The sequence below is a fragment of the Urocitellus parryii genome, chromosome 4 (genome assembly GCF_045843805.1).
Source record: "Urocitellus parryii isolate mUroPar1 chromosome 4, mUroPar1.hap1, whole genome shotgun sequence".
NCBI lineage: Eukaryota > Metazoa > Chordata > Mammalia > Rodentia > Sciuridae > Urocitellus > Urocitellus parryii.
The window spans coordinates 113,231,057-113,250,653 of NC_135534.1; the positions used below are offsets into that span (position 1 = coordinate 113,231,057).

The 19,597-nt window shown below is 37.4% G+C and overlaps 1 protein-coding gene across 1 annotated transcript in view; it reads right to left on the bottom strand.

Moving 5' to 3' along the window:
- Cdon (cell adhesion associated, oncogene regulated) overlaps window positions 1-18,807 on the bottom strand; it is a 93,936-nt gene extending 75,129 nt beyond the window's left edge. Inside the window, exon 1 of the mRNA XM_026404622.2 lies at window positions 18,618-18,807. The gene's annotated coding sequence lies outside the window, so the exon portion shown is untranslated. The remainder of the gene's footprint in view (window positions 1-18,617) is intronic.
- Between the last annotated feature and the right edge of the window lie 790 nt (window positions 18,808-19,597).

Below are 19,597 nucleotides of genomic sequence, written 5' to 3' on the forward strand. Positions count from 1 at the left end.
TGCACATTGCCCTAACAATTCAAGTTTTAAGTGCCTTCTTCAGTAATGGCCTTGATTTTTGTTTTAATTTGATCTCCCACATGTAAAACCCTAGCCAACAGGGGGTCATGAAGGAAAAGTGTAGAATTTTATTTCACTGACTCACTATACCGTAAAAAATGAATCAGGCAAGATTATTTTCAAGATCACATAAATGTAATTTTCTTTGGAGGTAGCAGGTATGGGAAACATCTGCACCTTCCACTCCACTGTGTGAACCCAAACTGCTCTAAAACAATGTGTGATTTTAACCACTATTTCTGTTTCATTAAGGAAGAGACTGTGCTCATTTTGTTCATCACTGTACATCCAATACCTGGGAAATATCTTACACTAAATTAGTGCTTCATAAATTTTGATATATGAATAAACATACACTGCAAGAAACCCAACAATGTTTTCTGGGAATTATGAAGTTACTTAATAAACTATGGATATGATATGTTTAAAACATTCTGGCAAGTCAACACAGAAATGATAAAAATGGTCTAATGCTATTAAACAGCTTTTAAGAGAATCAACATTGATGTTTTACAACCTGATCATAGAGTTTACTTGTTTTGCCATGGAAGACCCACATTTTCTTATGTACTTATTTTTAATGCTAATTTTTAATTACTTATTTTTATGCCATTTTGAAAAACCAATAGGCAACAGCTACATGATGTATAATTTAAAATAGGTACTGAAGTCAAGATGACCAAAAAAGAGTACGATGCAGTATTACCAAAAAGCTACAGGTAAAAGTGAAAACAGATTAAATAATGCATGTTATTAAAAGGTCCCTTTAAGCCTAAGGGAAAAAAGATTCAATAAACAACACAGGAGGCACTATTACTTTGTTCTCAGTAGTCATCAAATGATCATGATTCGTTGTGATTTTTTTAAAATTATTATTATATGTGCATATTAATTGTACAAAATAATGGGATTCATTGTGACGATTTCATACATGATTATAGTGTACTTTCATCATGACCTTAGAGGCAGGCTCCAAAGGTTCCTAAGGATTGTAGCCAAAACAAATACAATAGATTGTCTTCATATATTTCTGACAGAGATCTGCATATAGACTGAAATATCAGGATTTTATTTGTTTCCTGCAAAATGATATGAACTTTCATATGTTCAAAATCATGTAATAGCAAAATTGGTTAAATCAAAATTCTATAGCATAATTAAGCTAGTTTTTGCTATGGAAGATAAATAGGAAGATACCTCTCAAGGAAGAATTTTAAAAACACTTCGGAAACTAATGAATATATGTAAATATTTCTTGATGTCTGGATCCCTTGGGAAACTTGGAAAATTTAAATAAACCAAGATTTTTTAAAGGTTAAAAAAAACACTTTGGAAGTATTAGACAAATTAACCAGGTCACACCACAAACAGTTTTATTAATCTTCTAAAGGTTTTCAAAGATCCAGTTGAATTTTGGATATAAATTAGTGGTACTAGTAGTGGTAAGGATCCATTTAATGTAGTGAATAAAAAGTACAGTCCTAAGGAAAACTAACATTTTTATACATATGTGTCTGTGTGTGTGTATACATACATATACGTATTTATATATACACACATATATACATACATATTTATCTTACTATTCCTTATGAGATTAATTATGACAAAAAATAATAGCAGCAACATAGGTACTATTGCCGTTTTATAAATGAGATAGCCAAACTGCAGAAAGCTCCAATACCCTTCCTAGGAGTTGATAGCTAATAAACGACAGGGAGTCATGCACCCTGGATGACCCCAGGAATAAGCTTTCCCCATTAAACACACCTTGAAAAGTGTCTGCTCTTAGGCCTACTTACTTCAGTGTGAATCCACAGCCACTCAAGGATTCATAATACTAGGTTTTAGTTCTTTTTCTCTATTCAAATCTGAAGGTGGACTTTTGTTAGTATAAAATTCACTGTGTTTCTGCACTATTGATGAATTACTGTGGTCATGTGATCTGGAATATTCTGATCAGCCAAAGGCATACCACAAGACGTTAGTGGCCAATTTGCATTTGTGTATTTGGAGCTCCAATGACATGTGAAGGTCAGATGATGTTACAGAATACTGGAACTTTCAAAGAAAGTCTGAAAAAGGTAAAAAGAGGTGGGAATAGTGAATTACCTTCTAGCTCATGGCAATACAGCATGCCAAACTCGAAAAGCACCTGACTCAGCAGATATCTCATCCATCATTAGGAACACGCCTATCACCCAGCTCCCATATTTAAATGGTTAAACAAACAAGAATTAAAGGTTAGTATATAATGAAATGTTTCATTCACAGTTTTTTTAAGCTTTTTTGGTATTATGTATATTAGGGTGCCCTTTTAAAGTGGTGGCCTACAAAATAATGGATTGATGGTAAAAAAGGAAGAACAATGGTAATCTTGCTTTTGAAAGAAATCAAACAAATCAAATCAAACAGACAAACGAAATGTAAAGCAATCAAAAATATCTTTCAAACTATTAAGATAAATGGTGGCAATCTAAAATTAAAAAGCAATTATTTTAAATTTTTGAGTTATATTGATTTTGTAGTTTTGTCAGTGTTTACTTTTAAAATTTGTTTTAGTTTGATGTTTCCATCTAGTTTATATTGAACATAGTCAGATGAGATTAATAACATTATTTAATCAACATTAAGTTTTTATAAGAATTTTTTCTTTTGAAAAAAATCCAACATTTCAAGTTTGAAGGCTGGCCTCCTTTTAGCAAAATACATTGTCATCTCACGATAATGTTAACTAAAATGGCACTATAACTAATTAAACACACAGAAAGTTCACAGTCCACAAAGTCAAAAAAAGTTAAAAGAAACTAGTGAATGCCAACTCCATAGCCACAAGGCTACCACCCTAAGAAAACTAAAAATGCAATACAACTTAGTGCTATCCTTTATTTTATAGGCCCCAGAGGGAATATCTTAAAAGTCTGTGCATTTCTTGTATTTTGGTACAATGTTTTTTTCTGCACATGTGTTTGATTCCACTACAAAAATTACTGTGCTTCTCTGCAAACCTGGATATCAATGATAAAAATTCAAAAATCAGGCCAATCTGTAGAGAAAAAGAAAAGAATAGGTTTCTCAAGACTTACCTAAAAAAATTCTTATGATAAGCATCTCCTTCTTGAAGAATTATTACTAATACTACTGAAGAGAGAAGTACAAGATAAAGAGACAATGACTGACTGAAAAGTGGGAACTGTGCCCACCACTCATCATGTTCTAATTCCACAACCTCTGGCTCCAGTTTCTTGGATACTCCTCTACTACTAAATCTTAAATCTTCAAGAGTCACTGGAGAATAAGTCTACTTATCCTGGCCAACTAGAAACAAAACGGGGGAGAGAGGGTCAGATCTAGGGTGTGATAAACAGTTGTATAACCGGTCTATCACCAATCAAATACTTGCATCCAATCCTATCCTTCTACTTCTTTTTCTCTTTTTTTAAAACAACCTGGGAGTGGCACTTTATTGGTGGTCTTTAATGCTATCCATCTCAGTGAAGTGCTTAGAATCTCCTCTGACCATACATAAGCCCAAAAGAAAAGTGAGAAATCTGAAATAACTATCATGCTCAGTATTTAAATATACATATAGGGCTGGGGATGTGGCTCAAGCGGTAGCGCGCTCGCCTGGTATGCGTGCGACCCGGGTTCGATCCTCAGCACCACATACCAACAAAGATGTTGTGTCCGCAGAGAACTAAAAAATAAATATAAAAAAAAATATATATATACATATAAAAATTCTAGAAAGCACTGGGATTTCCCATAGCTGACAATACTTGTACTTTGTAATTGTAATTGTACTTTGTCCTTATCTGCAGAAATAATTTGTAAGCCTTAAATTGCAGACCATTCTGAGAAATGGGATGTATTTATTCAGTCCCACCCAATCCTGCCCAGAATGTAAACCATCCCTTTACCCAGCATATGGATGCTCTATAAATACCCAACACTTAATCACTTGACTTTCTCAGTTATCAGATAAACTATGGGAGCACAAAATGCTTGTGTTAAAGTAGCCCTTATTTCATTTAATAATGGCCCCAAAACATAAGGGTAGTGATGCTGACTATTCAAATATACAAACATATCTGTTTCCAATCAAACTGCTTCCCTTAATGAAAAAGTAAAAGTTATCAACCTAATAAGGAAAGAAAAAAAGTCATGCATGGGTATAGTACAATAAGACATACTGAGAGCTAAGATCACATTCTCATAACTTTTATTGTATATTGTCAAATTTTTTTCTATGCAATAATTGTTCTTGTTAATCTCTTGTAGTGCCTAATTTATAAGTCAAACTGCATCATAGGTATATATGTGCATCATATATAACTCTGATACAACACATATAGGGATTCAGTATTATCCAGTTTCAGTCATCCATTGAGAGTCTTAGAAAGCATCACTGGCAGATAAGCAGGGAAACTGCATTAATAGAAAAGTTTGCAAAATAATTCAACAAAAAGTATCCCTTGCTTTTAAGAACATGTCATGTTCTAAAGATAGATATGACATATCTCTCTTCTAATTTTACGTTTTTACTATTGTTGAAGTATGTTTATGTTGTGTTTGGGGATGTGAAAAAGGGGAAGAAAGGGTAACAAAACTGAAAATTTGGAGCAAGAAAATCAAGATAGTGTTCAGTTGTCTGGGGGTCCAGAAGTTTAACCAAAATTTAACCATTAGATAGTACAACACTTCCTAACTGCTCACATTTCTAGAAGCCAAGTTTTAACAAACCCAAGAACAAAAATATAACCAATTCTAGTCTATTCCCACATTAAAAGCAACCCAAATTTTATCCCATACTATTTTATTTTGTTCTGACACTCTTTGACTAAACTGTACCACAGTAACAACACTTTGTCAATAACCACCGTCCTCAAACACAACAACATCAACAACTGGATTATAGTGACAAGTGCCAATCACTAGGCCAAGGCATTATGTCTTTTTATATAAATAAAGCTAAAGCTTTATTTATATAAAACTAATTCATGTTTCAATTCAAGCATTGCATTAATCTAGAAATCCCCCATGCTAAATTTACCCAAAGTAAGGGTGGTAGCCAGGCCTGGTGGTGTATGCCTATAATCCCAGTGACTTGGGAGGTTCACAAATTCAAAGCCAGCCTCAGAAACTTAGCAAGGCCCTAAGCAACTCAGCAAGACCCTATCTCAAAATAAAAGATAAAAAGGGCTGGGGGAGGGCTGGATAGTGGCTCAGCAGTAGAGCGCTCGCCTAGCACAGGCGGGCGGGTCCCAGGTTCAATCCTCAGCATCACATAAAAATAAAGGCATTGTGTTGTGTCCATCTACACCTAAAAAATAAATATTAAAAAAAAAAGGACTGGGGTTGTGGCTCAATAGTTGAAAGCCCCTGGGTTAAATCCCTGCTGCCATAAATAAATAAATAAATAAGGGTAGGGATGTCTTCCAAGCCTGTACCCATTTCTACTAAGAAGCATACAAATAATAAGAAGAAATGGTCTTTGGTTGGACTCAACACTATAGGGAGACTAGTGATTTAAAGTTTTGGCACATTCCAGTCACTCACTATGTCAATCTGTTAGTAATGAGAATGAGATAAGGAGCAAATAGTCTAGCAAAGAGGTCAGCAGCAGCACTTAATGACCCAGATATGCTATTACGATGGTTCAAGTTACTTTCTTATAGTGAGAAAGCAAGGGGTTGAAAATGCCTTAAGTTAAAGTTAAGACTCCCAAATAATTCAATTTCATTAGAAAATGAAGAGGGAAAATCTCTTATAGGTTAATAATTCCATTATATTGTTAAGATTTCAACTATTTGATCAGTTAAAAGTCAAGGTAAGGGGTAAGGGTGTGGCTCAGTGGTAGAGCAATTGCCTAGCTAGCATCAGTGATGCTATGAATTCAACTGTCAGCACCAAAAAAAAAAGAAGAAAATGTGTAAAAGCCAAGTTAACCAACAGACATAAATATAATATTATTTTTAAGCCTTTGAATTATAACCTAAGAAACAGCCTATAAATTAAAGCACATTACTTGCTATAGATAAAACTACGTTAGGTTTGGTTTATACTTGGCAATGAGGTAGGTGAACAAATATTCATTCTTGTTCAGTTTTTCTCTTTTCAAATTGGGGGGGGGGGAAGCCCTTACAGACATGCCTCATCAATCACTAACAGGGTCTGGTCCTGATATTATATGAGCTCTGTCAACCTTAATCAAATTGCTTGCCAGATCGTAGATAAGTAATGACTTGCTTAGGTTAAGCCAGGCCAGAGTTTTCCTTCTGTAGTATACACATCTCTGGAGTGAAAATAAACAGCCTCACACCTCTCACAGGGAGCTGCACTCTGCTGAGATTACAATTCAGTTCCCTCCAACCAGGGAGGAGGGGCAAACTCTGGCTCTAAGAAGAGCTACTTTTTCCTTCTTTCTGGATCTGATCATCAAAATCATTTTTAAACTCTTCCATAAAACAGTTAATAATCGTTTTATCTATACCAAAATAATACAAAGAACTATGGTTAAATTCTTTAGCATTAACATATGTCTTAACATCACAGTGCTAGAAAACAAAACAGAAATCACTACCAATTGGCAAAAGCAATACTGAGTCACTTAAAAATGCAAAACTTGAATTCATCCTAATGTATTCAAGAAATAAAAAAACAAATTTTGACTCAATATCATCAGTAACATTTTGGATACAGGAGTACCCTAAAGCCACTGTTAAAATCAGTTAAATAACTTTAGATCTTACATTCATTTCACAGTCCAACACAAACATAAGTTTTATTTCTAAAAACGTCCCCTTTACTAATTCCTTTCTTTAATATAATTGGAAAGGGTTTTCAAATTTCATCTTCAGCTGGGATATAATGTTAAACAATTTTCTAAGCATGTGAGTATTCTGACTATTCTAAAGAAAGGGTTATAGAAAGCAAGAAACCCAGTAGCTAGTGGAAAATATGAAGTGACTTCTTTAGAGGAGAGTATAAAAATACAAGATACTCAGGAATCAGTTTATCTTAGGCAAAATGCACTTCAATATTTCCCATTAGGTCAGTAGAATCTAAAATGTAGAGTTTGCAGTTTAGAATTACCATAGAAAAAAATTCTTAGAATTTAACAATTTTCATCTATTACTAAGCACTATAAATTGTGCAACTATAACCTAAAATAAGCTTTAAAAGACTAAAGTTGAAACTAACACCCTTTTCTAACTATTCAAGAGAGATTTTAAAGGACACCTGACTTTGAACTAGTTTAAAACTTACTTTTGATACCAATGCTCATTTATTCATGTTTTCTATTTTCACAAAAATTTTACTGTCTCAAATACTTCTTGCAAGAAGAAAAAAAGGAAGAAAAAAGCTGCAAAATACTCTTAAAAGTACAAAGGACTCAAAAAAAGTTAAAAAAAAAATGATCATCATCAGAAACACAAGGAAAAGGAAAATTCTGTGTCAGAATTAAAAGAACCACAAGGGTTTGTAATTGCTAAACAGAGGGACTGAGGATGGGGTGTCCTTCCACCTCTCCTACCCTGCCCCTGCCTGCAGTGCTCAGAGAAAGTCAGGACTTTTCTTTCCCAGTCCCCTGGAGGCACCATTATTATAAGTCTGCAGGGCACCCAACACACAAGGGCCTTGCTCTGCAAAAGCCATACTTCACTCCTTTGTCACCAAATTATTTACTGTTAAACTCCCAGAGTACACATGCAATATACATTCATTCTAGGTGACTCAGACACAAAAGACGCTAGTATTTCTCAGTGAATTAGAAGGAACTTTACAAGCAAATGGGGACTCTGTTTACCACTTATCATCAAAGGATCTTTCTCCCCAGAAAACTCAAATTTCAAAATGAAGAGAAAAAAATTCGTATTTGTAAAAGTGAAACAGTCAAAATTCAGTTTCTCATTCTGGGTTGTTGAAGGACTATAGTGTTTGATATGCAGTACCTAGTGATTTGATTCTGTGGCCAACTGACATTTATAATCCCAATTAATTAAATATCTTGTGTGTATGCAAAGCTAGCTAAGACACATGAATCTGACCAAGTGCTATAGTTTCTGCTTTAAAAGGCTAACTACTTCCTTTTCGTTTCCCTAATAATCTACTTACCTGGAAAGAGAAGTCTCTAAGAAGTAACACATTGACTGGCTGTTTCTTTAAAACAATTTTTACCATCATTTCAAGGGAGTGACGTAATATGCATTATCCTGAACTTCCCAAAGTTCACATTCAGAAACCCACTTTGGGAATTAACTACAAAATTCCTATTAACATTAGTAATAGGCACAAAGTCAAATCCCTGAGCTAAAATTTATCTTATGCCGCAAAACACTGATATCAAATCTCTGCACAAGCTGTACAGTATGATTAAAATCCCCACTGCGGGCTGCTGTCATAGTAACTAATGTGAAATTATTCTAAGACCTAACCACTATGACAATAGTTCTTTTAAAATGCATCCTTAAACACAAAAGAAGTAACAAATCATGACAATTGTGTTTGCTAGCCTAATAGGAGACCATAGTTAACAACCAGTCTTACAATGACTCAAAATTGGCCTTAGTTAGCCAGGGAATTTAAAAAAAAAAAAAAAAAACTAGTTCAAATGTAAGATGAAAATTATATTAAAGACTAATATAGGTCTACAGTCAAAATGACTATTGCAATTTCTTTTAAGAGAGAAATCCATCTAAACTACAAAATAATTTAAAACATGGTGACTAGAGCTTAAAATTGGGATTTGGGGGAGAAATCTGATCAGTTTATTTTTGTTGTAACCTCAAAAGGGACTTGGCTTTTTAAAAAGGAGGAGGCCTAATTTTCAAAAAATAGAAATCAAATTACATTGATTTAGAGATCAAAACAATTTTAATCAGATTACAATATGATTTGAAAATATGTTAAGTAGAGGTATTCAGAATTGGGTTTTAAAAATACCTGAACCCAGGCTGGGGTTGTGGCTCAAGTGGCAGAGTGCTTGCCTAGGCACTGGATTGGATCCTCAGCACCACATATAATAAAAACATTGTATCCACCTAAAACTAAAAAATAAATATTTTTAAAAAATACTTGAACCCATCCAAACCTACTCAGCAGAACCAAACTATAATTCTACTGAAGGCAGAACACAATTCACCATTTCACTCTGGATAAGCATCCGAGATTTAATGAAGAAACAATAAAAAAGTGTTCACAATAATCCCAACAACTCAGGAGGCTTAGTCAGGGGAATAGCAAATTCGAAGCCAGCCTCAGCAACTTAGCAAGACCTTGTCTCAAAAAAAAGGGGGGGGGCGGGAGGAGCAAGGGGTGGTGCTGGGTAGGAGATGTGGCTTAGTGGTTAAGCACCTCTGGGTTAAAAAAAAAAAAAGGTTATCACACATTAGGATGCACCTTGAGGCAAAGCACACAGGAACAACACCAAAGGAGGATTTCAATGTAATTCAACTCAGGAGTTTCATATTCTATTAAGAACTATGAAAATATATTTTCAAGATTTACTTACCCAAAGATCTAATGGAACTATTGCTCAGATGCTAGGACATCAATTTGAAATCCTGGTTTAGGAGTTGTCACCAAACTGTGATGACTTCTAAAAATCACATAACCACATTCAGATCTTCACCTTCACATAATCATTTTATAAGCCAAATATTTTCAGTTTGTTGTAAGCTATGTAATACCAAGCCAAGTAATAAGGCTTACTCCGGCTTTATAAGGGAGGAGTCTCATTCTCATCCTTCTGCTCTCAAAGTCAGCATGATGAGAAGAAGTCTGAATTACTGAAATGGAGGTGAGTAATACACAGTAAGTCCATTTAGACTAAAACGAAGTTCACTCCCTAATTCTTACTGCCTGTTACTCACTCTGTTGTTATTTAGTTATACACACGCCCTGAGGCCAACACCAAGGAAAGAAGCCAAAATAAATGGGCATGAAAAATGTCTTATCCTCAGCTTCTGATGCTATTTTTCTTTTTATTGGAATATAAAAGGCTGCCAAGTTCTTATGTCACTATCATAATTTCATAGCCTGATAAAAGTAGTATTTTATCCATTAAGCATTTGTTCCCTTTGCCAGTTTTACCTCCAAATATGCAATATGTACAACTATTCACTGCACAGATACCAAATTATAATAAAATAGAAAATACTAACTACTTTTTTTTTCTGATCAGTAACCATCCGAAATCTCCCTGGCAAAAGACAGAAGTAGCTGTACTTTTTAGTACCTACATACACCCAGGAAGATTCCTGTAAGAGAGTATTTAAAATGCAAACAGATAAAACATGACAATCCGTTCTCTAGGCAACAAACAATATTGCACAGAACAAAAATATACATTATAAGTACACTAAATCATCAACATATTCAACATGTTTGGCAAGCATTCCAGTAATAAGTGAAAATTGATGTCCTAGTATATTCACATTTAACTATTTATTGTTGCTTTCTATAGAGTTCTTTAACTTCATTATCTCAAGCTGTTGTATCACTCCCGAACTTGACACTGAGAGTCACCGGTTTCATTGAATTTTTAAGAGCAAAATTGGGTGTTGAAATCAATTATGGATCTAGAGATGACAGCTTAGCATCTTGCTATTCTGTGGGCTCCACCCAGCTAGCTCATCAATACCATTTAGAAATTTGGCAAAAAGAGGGAATCTGGGCTCCATCCCAGACCTACCAAATCAAAATTTGCACTTTAACATTCCCCCAAGAAATTAAAATACACACCAATGCCATTCAGGATAGTAGAGTGTTAGGCAATTGGTAGGCAAAGTGCAAGGAAAGGGTGAGTGGGGTGATCATGAGGGACAAACACATTGTTCTGGAAGAATAAGAGTTTGATGAACATGTACACAATTATGGCATCATATCACTGCCATGAGAGTCATGTTCCCAGCCTGCAAGAGATAAACACCAAAGCATGGTACAGCCAAGGAAAGCAAAGTAGCTTGGGATAGCAGAAGCACCAGGTAGATAACTATCCCTGTACACCTTGAAGGTCTGGGCTTTAAGAAGTGAGCAATTCAGAGACTTTGAAGAACTTTTAAGGAGAGCACACACATGGTCAGATTTGTTTGCAGAAGACAATTACCTAGCAAATCGTAGAAAGATGGATAATTTGGTGAGGGAGAACCAAGAGTGAAGACAGGGAGATTAGTTAATAGCAGTGTAAGCAAGGGCCACAATGGCATTTTTTTGCATCTCACATTCTGAATCTTCTCTTGTCCGTCTACCAATTTTTGAAAAGGAGAGTGAAGAGATACAGTAATGGAAACAGAGAAAAGATAATAAAGACCTGCTTATAAATTATAGGGAGGGCAGGGAGGGTAGGGAGGGTATTTCTGTGCATACATAAATATAAAACAATAAATGTCCTGTTCATGATTCTATTGACCTTCAACATTCTAAATGCCTATTATTAACATAAAATACTCTATTTATAGATCTATTTATAGATATGTACACAGATTAAATATACATGGATCCCCAAAAGATCACGAGTAGTTTGGTTGCTTGGGTAAATCACTGATGTTCACCTTCGTCTCCCATATAAGTTACTTCTCTCTCTTGAAATTAAAGTTTAGAAAAATTGGAGTGAAGAAGAGACAAGAAGGGCTTTAGGTAAATTTTACGTCTGTCACAGGGATGAATGAATAACTGGGACAAATAACTGGACACATCTGGGTAAGTTCTCAGATGTATACCTAATCAAAAAGGCAGCAAATACTACACTTGTAAAATGTTATCATTTCCCATATTGATATACTTAGTATATTAGAAAAGTCCCTATTTTCTCTTTAGGAAACAAAGACAGACTATCTGACATTTAAGTGTTAGTAACAAACCAAGGATTAAACTTAAAGTAAAAAGAATCAGCAAGAGGAGGCAGTCTTCAACTTTAAACTGGGATTGATTTGGAAAAATGTATTTATCAATGGATGTTTGGAACTTGAACACATTTTTCCCTCCACATAGGTGGTGGGAATCTACTCTAGCCACACCATAAGAGCCTATTTCATGGAACCTTAGTACTTTTACAAAGTCCCTGAAAGATCATTTGGTCCAGGGGCTGGGTCTGTGGCTCAGTTGATCCTCAGCACCACATAAAATAAAATAAAGATATTGTGTCCACCTAAAACTAAAAAAAAAAAAAAAATCATTTGTTTCAGTCTCTCACCTACAAAAGAGATTCTTTGCATGTCACCTCTCGCAAATACCACTAGAACACATCCTAGAACACGTCCAAGAAAAAAGAGCTTGTGCCCTTCAAAACACTATGTCCTCTCATGAGACAACTCTATTTGCTAAACAGTACTTCTTTCTTTTGCAGCATAACCTGCATCTATGAGTGCCCCACAGAACAAAAGATTCGAAATCACTGTTTCAGCTCTCTCCACCCTCAATGACCTTCTGGCTACTGGTGATCTGATTCAAGGAGAAAAGGACACACGCGTCCCTCTGAGTCCAAGGAAACCCATCCCTGCACCTGGCTGGGTGTGAAGAAATGACCTTGTATCAAGGAGCTAGATATAAATAGTTACAATTTAGTAAATTTACAAATGCTAAATACAATGTCTCCTGAGGAAAAAATGACTAGTGTCCAAGCAGAACACCCAGAAAATCCCTAATCAACATTTCCAATAACAGAAATATGAGCGATTAACAGCAGCCACAGTCCCCTCCAAAATTCAAAAAAGAAAAAAAAATTCTGAATCATCCATATCATTTTGTTTTCTTGTCTCACTGCTTGCTAAATAAATTTTATTTAGTATTTGAGGGAATTCCAACAACACAAACAAATTCTACATGTGCGAGACATAGTGTGACAGCAACTGTTAATAAGGTTAGTAGCCAAATTCTTCTCCCTGATATTAAGTGTGTGGTCCTATTCTTCAAAATCTTCCTGCAGTATAACATCCTAGCTCCATTTTCTTGCATTTTTGGCAAACTTTTTTTTTTAAGTATGTTGTTTTATTTTGAACTCAAAGAACATTTACACTAATGTTGGCCTGATAATTACTTTTGCCCAATTCTATGTATTGATTATGGCATTTCATACTCATCCTTTTCCCCTATTTTAAGGCTCCCTCTTTTCTCTCCTAAAAACAACAACAGCAAAATTGTCAGAGCAATTGATTTAAGGCAAACCTATTACCTTCAATTCAGTGTTATGTATAAAAAAAGAGGTCATTGTGATTTTTCTAAGATAGCCACTAGAATCTGATTTTCTAACTATTTGAGAAGAAATGGTATTTCCTCCCCTCATAAAATTAACTACTATGAACTTCAAAACAAAAAAAAAGACCTCTACAACAACATAAAAAACATGAATCAGTACTATACAAAATAACACAGATAAATCTTGCAGACATAACGAGTTGTACAGGAGAGCAGGCTAAGAAGCACCCCCACTGCAGGAGTCCATTTTCATCTAACTCAAGACCATGCAAAACGAATCTATGATGAGACCAGTCAGAATAACTGTTACTGCAAGGGGAGGGAAGGCTGAGGAAGGGGACCTGGGAGCCTCCTGATATGACAAATACTATCTTGATCAAATCAAAATCATTTTGATTTTGATCAAATCAAAATCACAGGTGTGTGTAAATGTAACAATTCATTTGGCTGTTCCCTCTGTGTGTATTAGCTATACACTTGTGTATACAACAATATTTTACCTCAAACAGGAAAAAAAAAAATCAACTTGTTTCCAAGTGCTAAGTTTTAACTGGAAATTTAAGAAAACTGACATACTAAAACTCCAGCAGTTATTTGTGCTGTACTCTTATTAACTTCCAAGAATTCCTCATTATTTAGTACTTCAAAGAAATCACTTCTGGATCAAAGTAACACATGAATAGGCACAGGAGGAGTTAATAAAAACAACAGCAGCTAACATTTATAGAGGTTTTACTATCTGACAAACGCTTTACTTTCATTATCTCATTTATCCCCACCACAGTGGTAAGAGAGACTACTGATTTTATCCCCATTTTACACTTTAAGATTCCAAGGCCAGGTCAAGATCATTGCCCAAGTTCACATAAATAAGAAGAGGTAAGCCACTCTGTAACAAAAATAGCTAAAAAACAAGCTTTATGTCAACTTTTAAATTCTGTTTATTAGGTTAATACAAAAATAAAATCAACCACACAGTTCTAAGCAAGAAAACATGAACAGAATATGTAACCTAAAAAGTTCAATAATAGAATACATCACTAGCTCCCAAGAACTGAAGTTCCTACTCACATTCCAACTGATACACAGCAGAACCAAATATTCTATAGGGTAGTTTTTTTTAAATCATCTCTGGCCATCAATATTTATCACTTAGCAAAGCAACTAAACTATGAACCAGGACAGGCACTTAGTGTTTACTCCAATTTATCGGAGACTCCTTTCAATTTGGCCCTACTAGTAGGAGGCATGCCCAGGATTAAGGTGGAAAAAAATTTAACATATTCTCAAAAAGGCTTCTTTATTTTCTAAACACACTGTTTTGTGAGGAGAATTAGGCATAGGACTATATGCGAATAGCATGAAAAGAATTGTGCACTCCATACAACACGATTCCGGTCAGTAACAAAATATATCAAATTAACCATCAAACAGGCTACTGAACTCTGGATTAGTTGAAAACTATTAGCACTGGAATTCACATTCTCAGAAGAAGAAAATCAATTAACTATGCCACCCACAAATCAGAACTGGTACTCCCTTTAAAGTATACAAGACATAAACGGGACTAATACTCTGAAAAAATATTTGCTTCCAAAAATTATTTATGGAAGGGGAACAGGGGAAGGGAAAGGAAGACACATTAATATTTCTTGAAAATTTTGTTCCAAAGATTTTTTGTTTTTGTTCCAAAGATTTTAAGAATGTTTTTGGTAGATATATTTTTACTTACTGGGGGGAACATGTTAGCAAGACTGCAGAGAAACGCTTCAAAAACACTAGAAATCCTACAGAATTCTTCAAAAGCAACAGAGATGCACTCTAATTTCAATTATCTAGCAACAATATAACAAAAACAATAAGATCATATCAAAACAAAAGTATAAACCAAAAGATGCCTATTCAAACAAGCACTTCATCTCTGTGAAAGTCTGACTTTGCTCTTGAAGAGTTATTACACAAGACATCAGAACAAACTATAACACAATTTTACATATTTATCAAAAGATCATTCAAAGAAAACTTACCAAGTCTACAACGTGTATATGCTTGTGCTGCAGAGGGAAAGTGCCTTCCTGTACTTATACTGGGGAGTCACTTCAGTGCTCAAAACACATCACCACAGTCCTGCTTGGAATAAAGTTCCCAATAGCAATCTGCCTTGGGTTTGGGCTTTTCCCTTACAAGATAAGCTATTAAGTCATGCCTTGATTTCAGATCTGCTAACATATGGAGCCTTCCAATGCAGCCTTCTCTCCGCCCCACCCACCCACCCCCCCATCGCCACTCAGCTCTACTCCCTCTCTACACACACACATACACACATTCAAAAAAGGCACTGCAGGGCAGAAATTCCTCAGGTGCTCGCTAATGGAATTCCCAGGGTCTTGGAGCCGCTTCGGGGATCAAGAGATCTCATAGCCCCTGCTGGGGTAAGGAGCAGCGAGTCTGTTCCATTTAATCAAATACAGAATGAATTTTCAGCTCTATTCACTAGCTTGTCTCCAGGGCTCTCAAAAGGCACCAGGCAGCTAGAATCACACACATGTGGCTCTTTTAGGCAAGTATAATTAGTTTGATTTTAAAAAGCCACATTAATAATATCACCTCAGGACCATTATTCAGGGGACAGATGACAATGATACTGTATGTTTTAAGCCTGACAATGGAGGGAAGGAGCACAAACAATGAGAAAAAAACTTGAGGGATTAAAAAAAAAAAGAAAGAAAAACCAACAAACCAGTTTTTCATTTCATTGTAATATAATATTTTTAAAGTGACATTAAGTATATTTCATATACCATCTCTTGATTTTAACAGGGAACAATCAGGTAAGCCTTCCTCACCCATCATACTCTTGAATCAGTGAACTTGAGCCAAATACACAACAAAAACTTATCACAGAGAATGTTTACATACAATATAAAATCTTAAGTAAAAACTATAAAACATTTTCTAATTCAATCCAGTTCATAAGATTTCCTGAAAAAAGCACCAATCCATAAAACACTGTAAAGCAAGTCCTTCAAAGTAATTCATTTATCAAGCAGTCTCCAAATTCTATTTCTCACCTAATTAGTTTGTATTAAGTAGTAAGATCATTTGTCTAAAGAAAGCTTACTTGGTAGACAATTCACCTACACTTCTAATGTGTTGTCTTATCCATACTTCTGCATAGTATCAATGCTATCATAGAGGGTTAGTTAACGTAATTATGCCTTCAAACAACAAATTTTCGCATTCATTATTTTTTATTCTCTATTCCCTTCATGATTTTACTAAGATAGTTTAATTGCTGAAATCATTTCCTCAGCATTTTATTTAGAAGCAATCATCAAATTTCAGTCTTTATGTTCACAAAAGAAACATCTCTAGAGAAGAAAAATTTCATCTCAATTTACATTTTGACAAAACCATATATGAAATAGTCTAGAAAGCCATGAAAGTATCCAAGCAAAGCAGAAAAATAAGAGGAAAACATGAGCTACTTATTAAATTTTACCTGACCTCTTTAGAGCAAAGTCCTATAATAGAGTTTCTATTCCTACAAAACGCCCAAGTCCATATATACCTTCATGAGGGGGTTGGGGGCAGGCCTGTCCTAAAGTCAAACCACCTGCAAAGAAGGCAAAGTAGAAGACATAATTTGAGGGTAACCCACACAAGCTAGATCATAATGCTCCAAGTCCTAAGGGTTCTTTCTACTTTCTGTTTGAGAGTCAAAGCTGTTTAAGTACTTTGCACAGAAGAGTAGGTTGATGAGAGCCGTAGCAATCAATCAAAGCATCCCAAGTGAGTTACTATACAAACAATAGCACACTACCTCTAGTAGTGATTTTCTTGGTTGACTAAACTATTCAAACAAAGACAGATTTCCCAAATACTATATCCGAGTTTTTCCATGAAAGTTAAACAATATACATTTGTGTATGTGTGTTTTATAGAAATATAAATGTTTCTGCTCCACACACTGCAGAACACTTATCCAGAGCATGTCTTTACAAAATGAAACAGGTTTTCTCCATCCTTCTCATATAACTTAAAGTATGTGGCAGTTTATTTCAACATGTGCATAACAGAGACTACAGTATTTGGTGCCTCTTTAGGTTCCTAAGAATTCTTTCTAGTTGAGCACTAATTTAAAATTTTCAGAAATTTTCTGAAGGTTTTCTTTCATTTTATCCTAAAAGCTAAACTGCCCCCATCCATTTTCAGCTAAAAATAGACTACTAGAAGAAAAAGAGCTATAAAATGTAACAGAATGACTAGAATTACACTAAGGGAGAAAAAAATATTATGTTTTCCAGTCCCCACTCCACCTTCTTCTTGCAGACACTGTCCATTAAGTATGCCAAATGTCAATTGGGAATCTGAGAGTTATGGTATCAGTGAGGCATGGAATCAGAATTAACTAACTTGTCCTCTTTCATCTTTCCTGGCAATGGCCTGAGAATAAATCTCATATTGCCTTTTAGTTCAACCTCCTGTTTTTCAAGGTGTCTGATTTAGGACACAAAGGCTGACATTCTGTTAATGAGGCTCCCTAAACTCTAGATCCCAACTGAAGAGCAGCCTGCCCTTAAAGCACCTGCCACCCTCTGTCGTCCCCACCAGGGGAAGGCAGGCGCATTCTGTGGCTCCTTTCGGACAGTCTTCCACCTGATTTGGTGGGGTTAGGGAGAACAATGAAGGGAAGGGCAAAAGAGTCTATCTATCCCCCTTGGTGATTTATTACTGGAATTCCTAGATGTGGAGAAAAGGCAACAAAGGTCTGGAAGCTGCAGACTGAAATAAATAGCGAGCTGTAATGTATTTAGCAAATGATAATGCAATCCACAGAATGCTTTACAGAGAAGAAGGAAAAATACACTCCCTGGGGCTGGGAAGTCACTGAGTCTGTGAAGGCAGAGAAAGATACATTGTGCAGGAAATTTCTCTTGCTTCTCCCTACACATAAATCACTGTCTCTCGCCGGCACTCTGCAGGGATGGAGAGAGACGATGGACCCCGCTCCCTTGGGAAAATGCGCTGGCGCCCCTCGCTAGCAGCTACACTGCATCCCACCTGCCCCAGCGGATCATCGTCAAAGACAGATTTCATCAAGTCACTGACACCTCACCCCGCCTCCTCCCACGATGTGGCTCGGACTGTCTGAGGATGGGGAACCTCGGAGCTCCCCGCTGGGCACCCGTCAGCTGCCCTATCCAACCACATAAGCAGTCCAGAACCCCCACGCCCTCCAGGGCACGCTGGCCTGACTTTCCCCAAGACATCCCGCTCCCAAGCGGCGTGGCCCCCAAGCCCGGTCTCCCCAGTTCACCCCATTCTCCGACCCAGCCACGGGACCCCCGCCCCCGCACCTCTTGGCTGGGCTGGCTAAGCCCCCAGACCTCTTGCGCGGCAGCCGGCTCCGAAAGCCACCCCCAGGTCATCCCCCAGAGCGCTGGCGGCGTTGGCGGCTGCGATCCGAACAGGCCCCTCCATGCACCAGGCAGGGCAGCAGGAGGGCGCGGCACCTCGCACGCTGGGGCGGGGGCACTGGGGCGGGCACGCGGGCGTGGGGTCCCCAGTCTCCTCACACCGAGCCGCGCTAGCCGGGCTCCGGGACTCAGGGGAGGGGAGCTGGGGGGCGGAGTCACCACAGCGCGCCCCCGCTGCGCGCTCCTCCCCACCAGCGCGGACGCGCAAGCTGACGGGCGCTGGGCCGGCGAGGAGCACGCGAGGAGCGGGAGGAGGCAACCCGGTTGCCGACGGAGGCGGGCAGCGGAGGCCACAGCTCCCCGCCGGCCCGCGCCCCGCCGCGGGGTGCGCGCGCAGCCTGCCAGATCAGCGGCGGGGGATGGGCCATACCAATACGCCGAGGGGGGATGGCGTCCTTTGCGTCCGTCCTTCTCCCCGTCACCTGTTTGCTCACTGTACCAGAAAGCCACCTCAGGCGAGCATAAAAGAAACTTTTCTTTGGTGTAGCACAGCTGAGGATGATCTGCCTCAAAAAGTCACCGAGATGTTTACAATGTCTACACTCACTTTCCCCTCACCTTTACGTTCCCGGGACAGGCGGCATTTCTGGGCAGTACACAAATGGTCTGCACGTTCCCCGGAGTTCCCGCCCAGGCCCCGCCCCTCGTCCTCCTACCTAAGTTCTCGGTGGAGCCAGCCACCTAGTCCGTCCCTTTTCTAGGCTCTTAGCTGGAGGCTGTGTGTCTTATGATTGTACCTTCCTACAGTGCTTAGTTGCTTCGCCTTTTCACCACTTTGGACATTTAGTTTCTTAGCTTCATCGGATTATCCAACTAATCCGCCCTGCCATCACATACGCGCTAGCAGGTAACAAATTTTC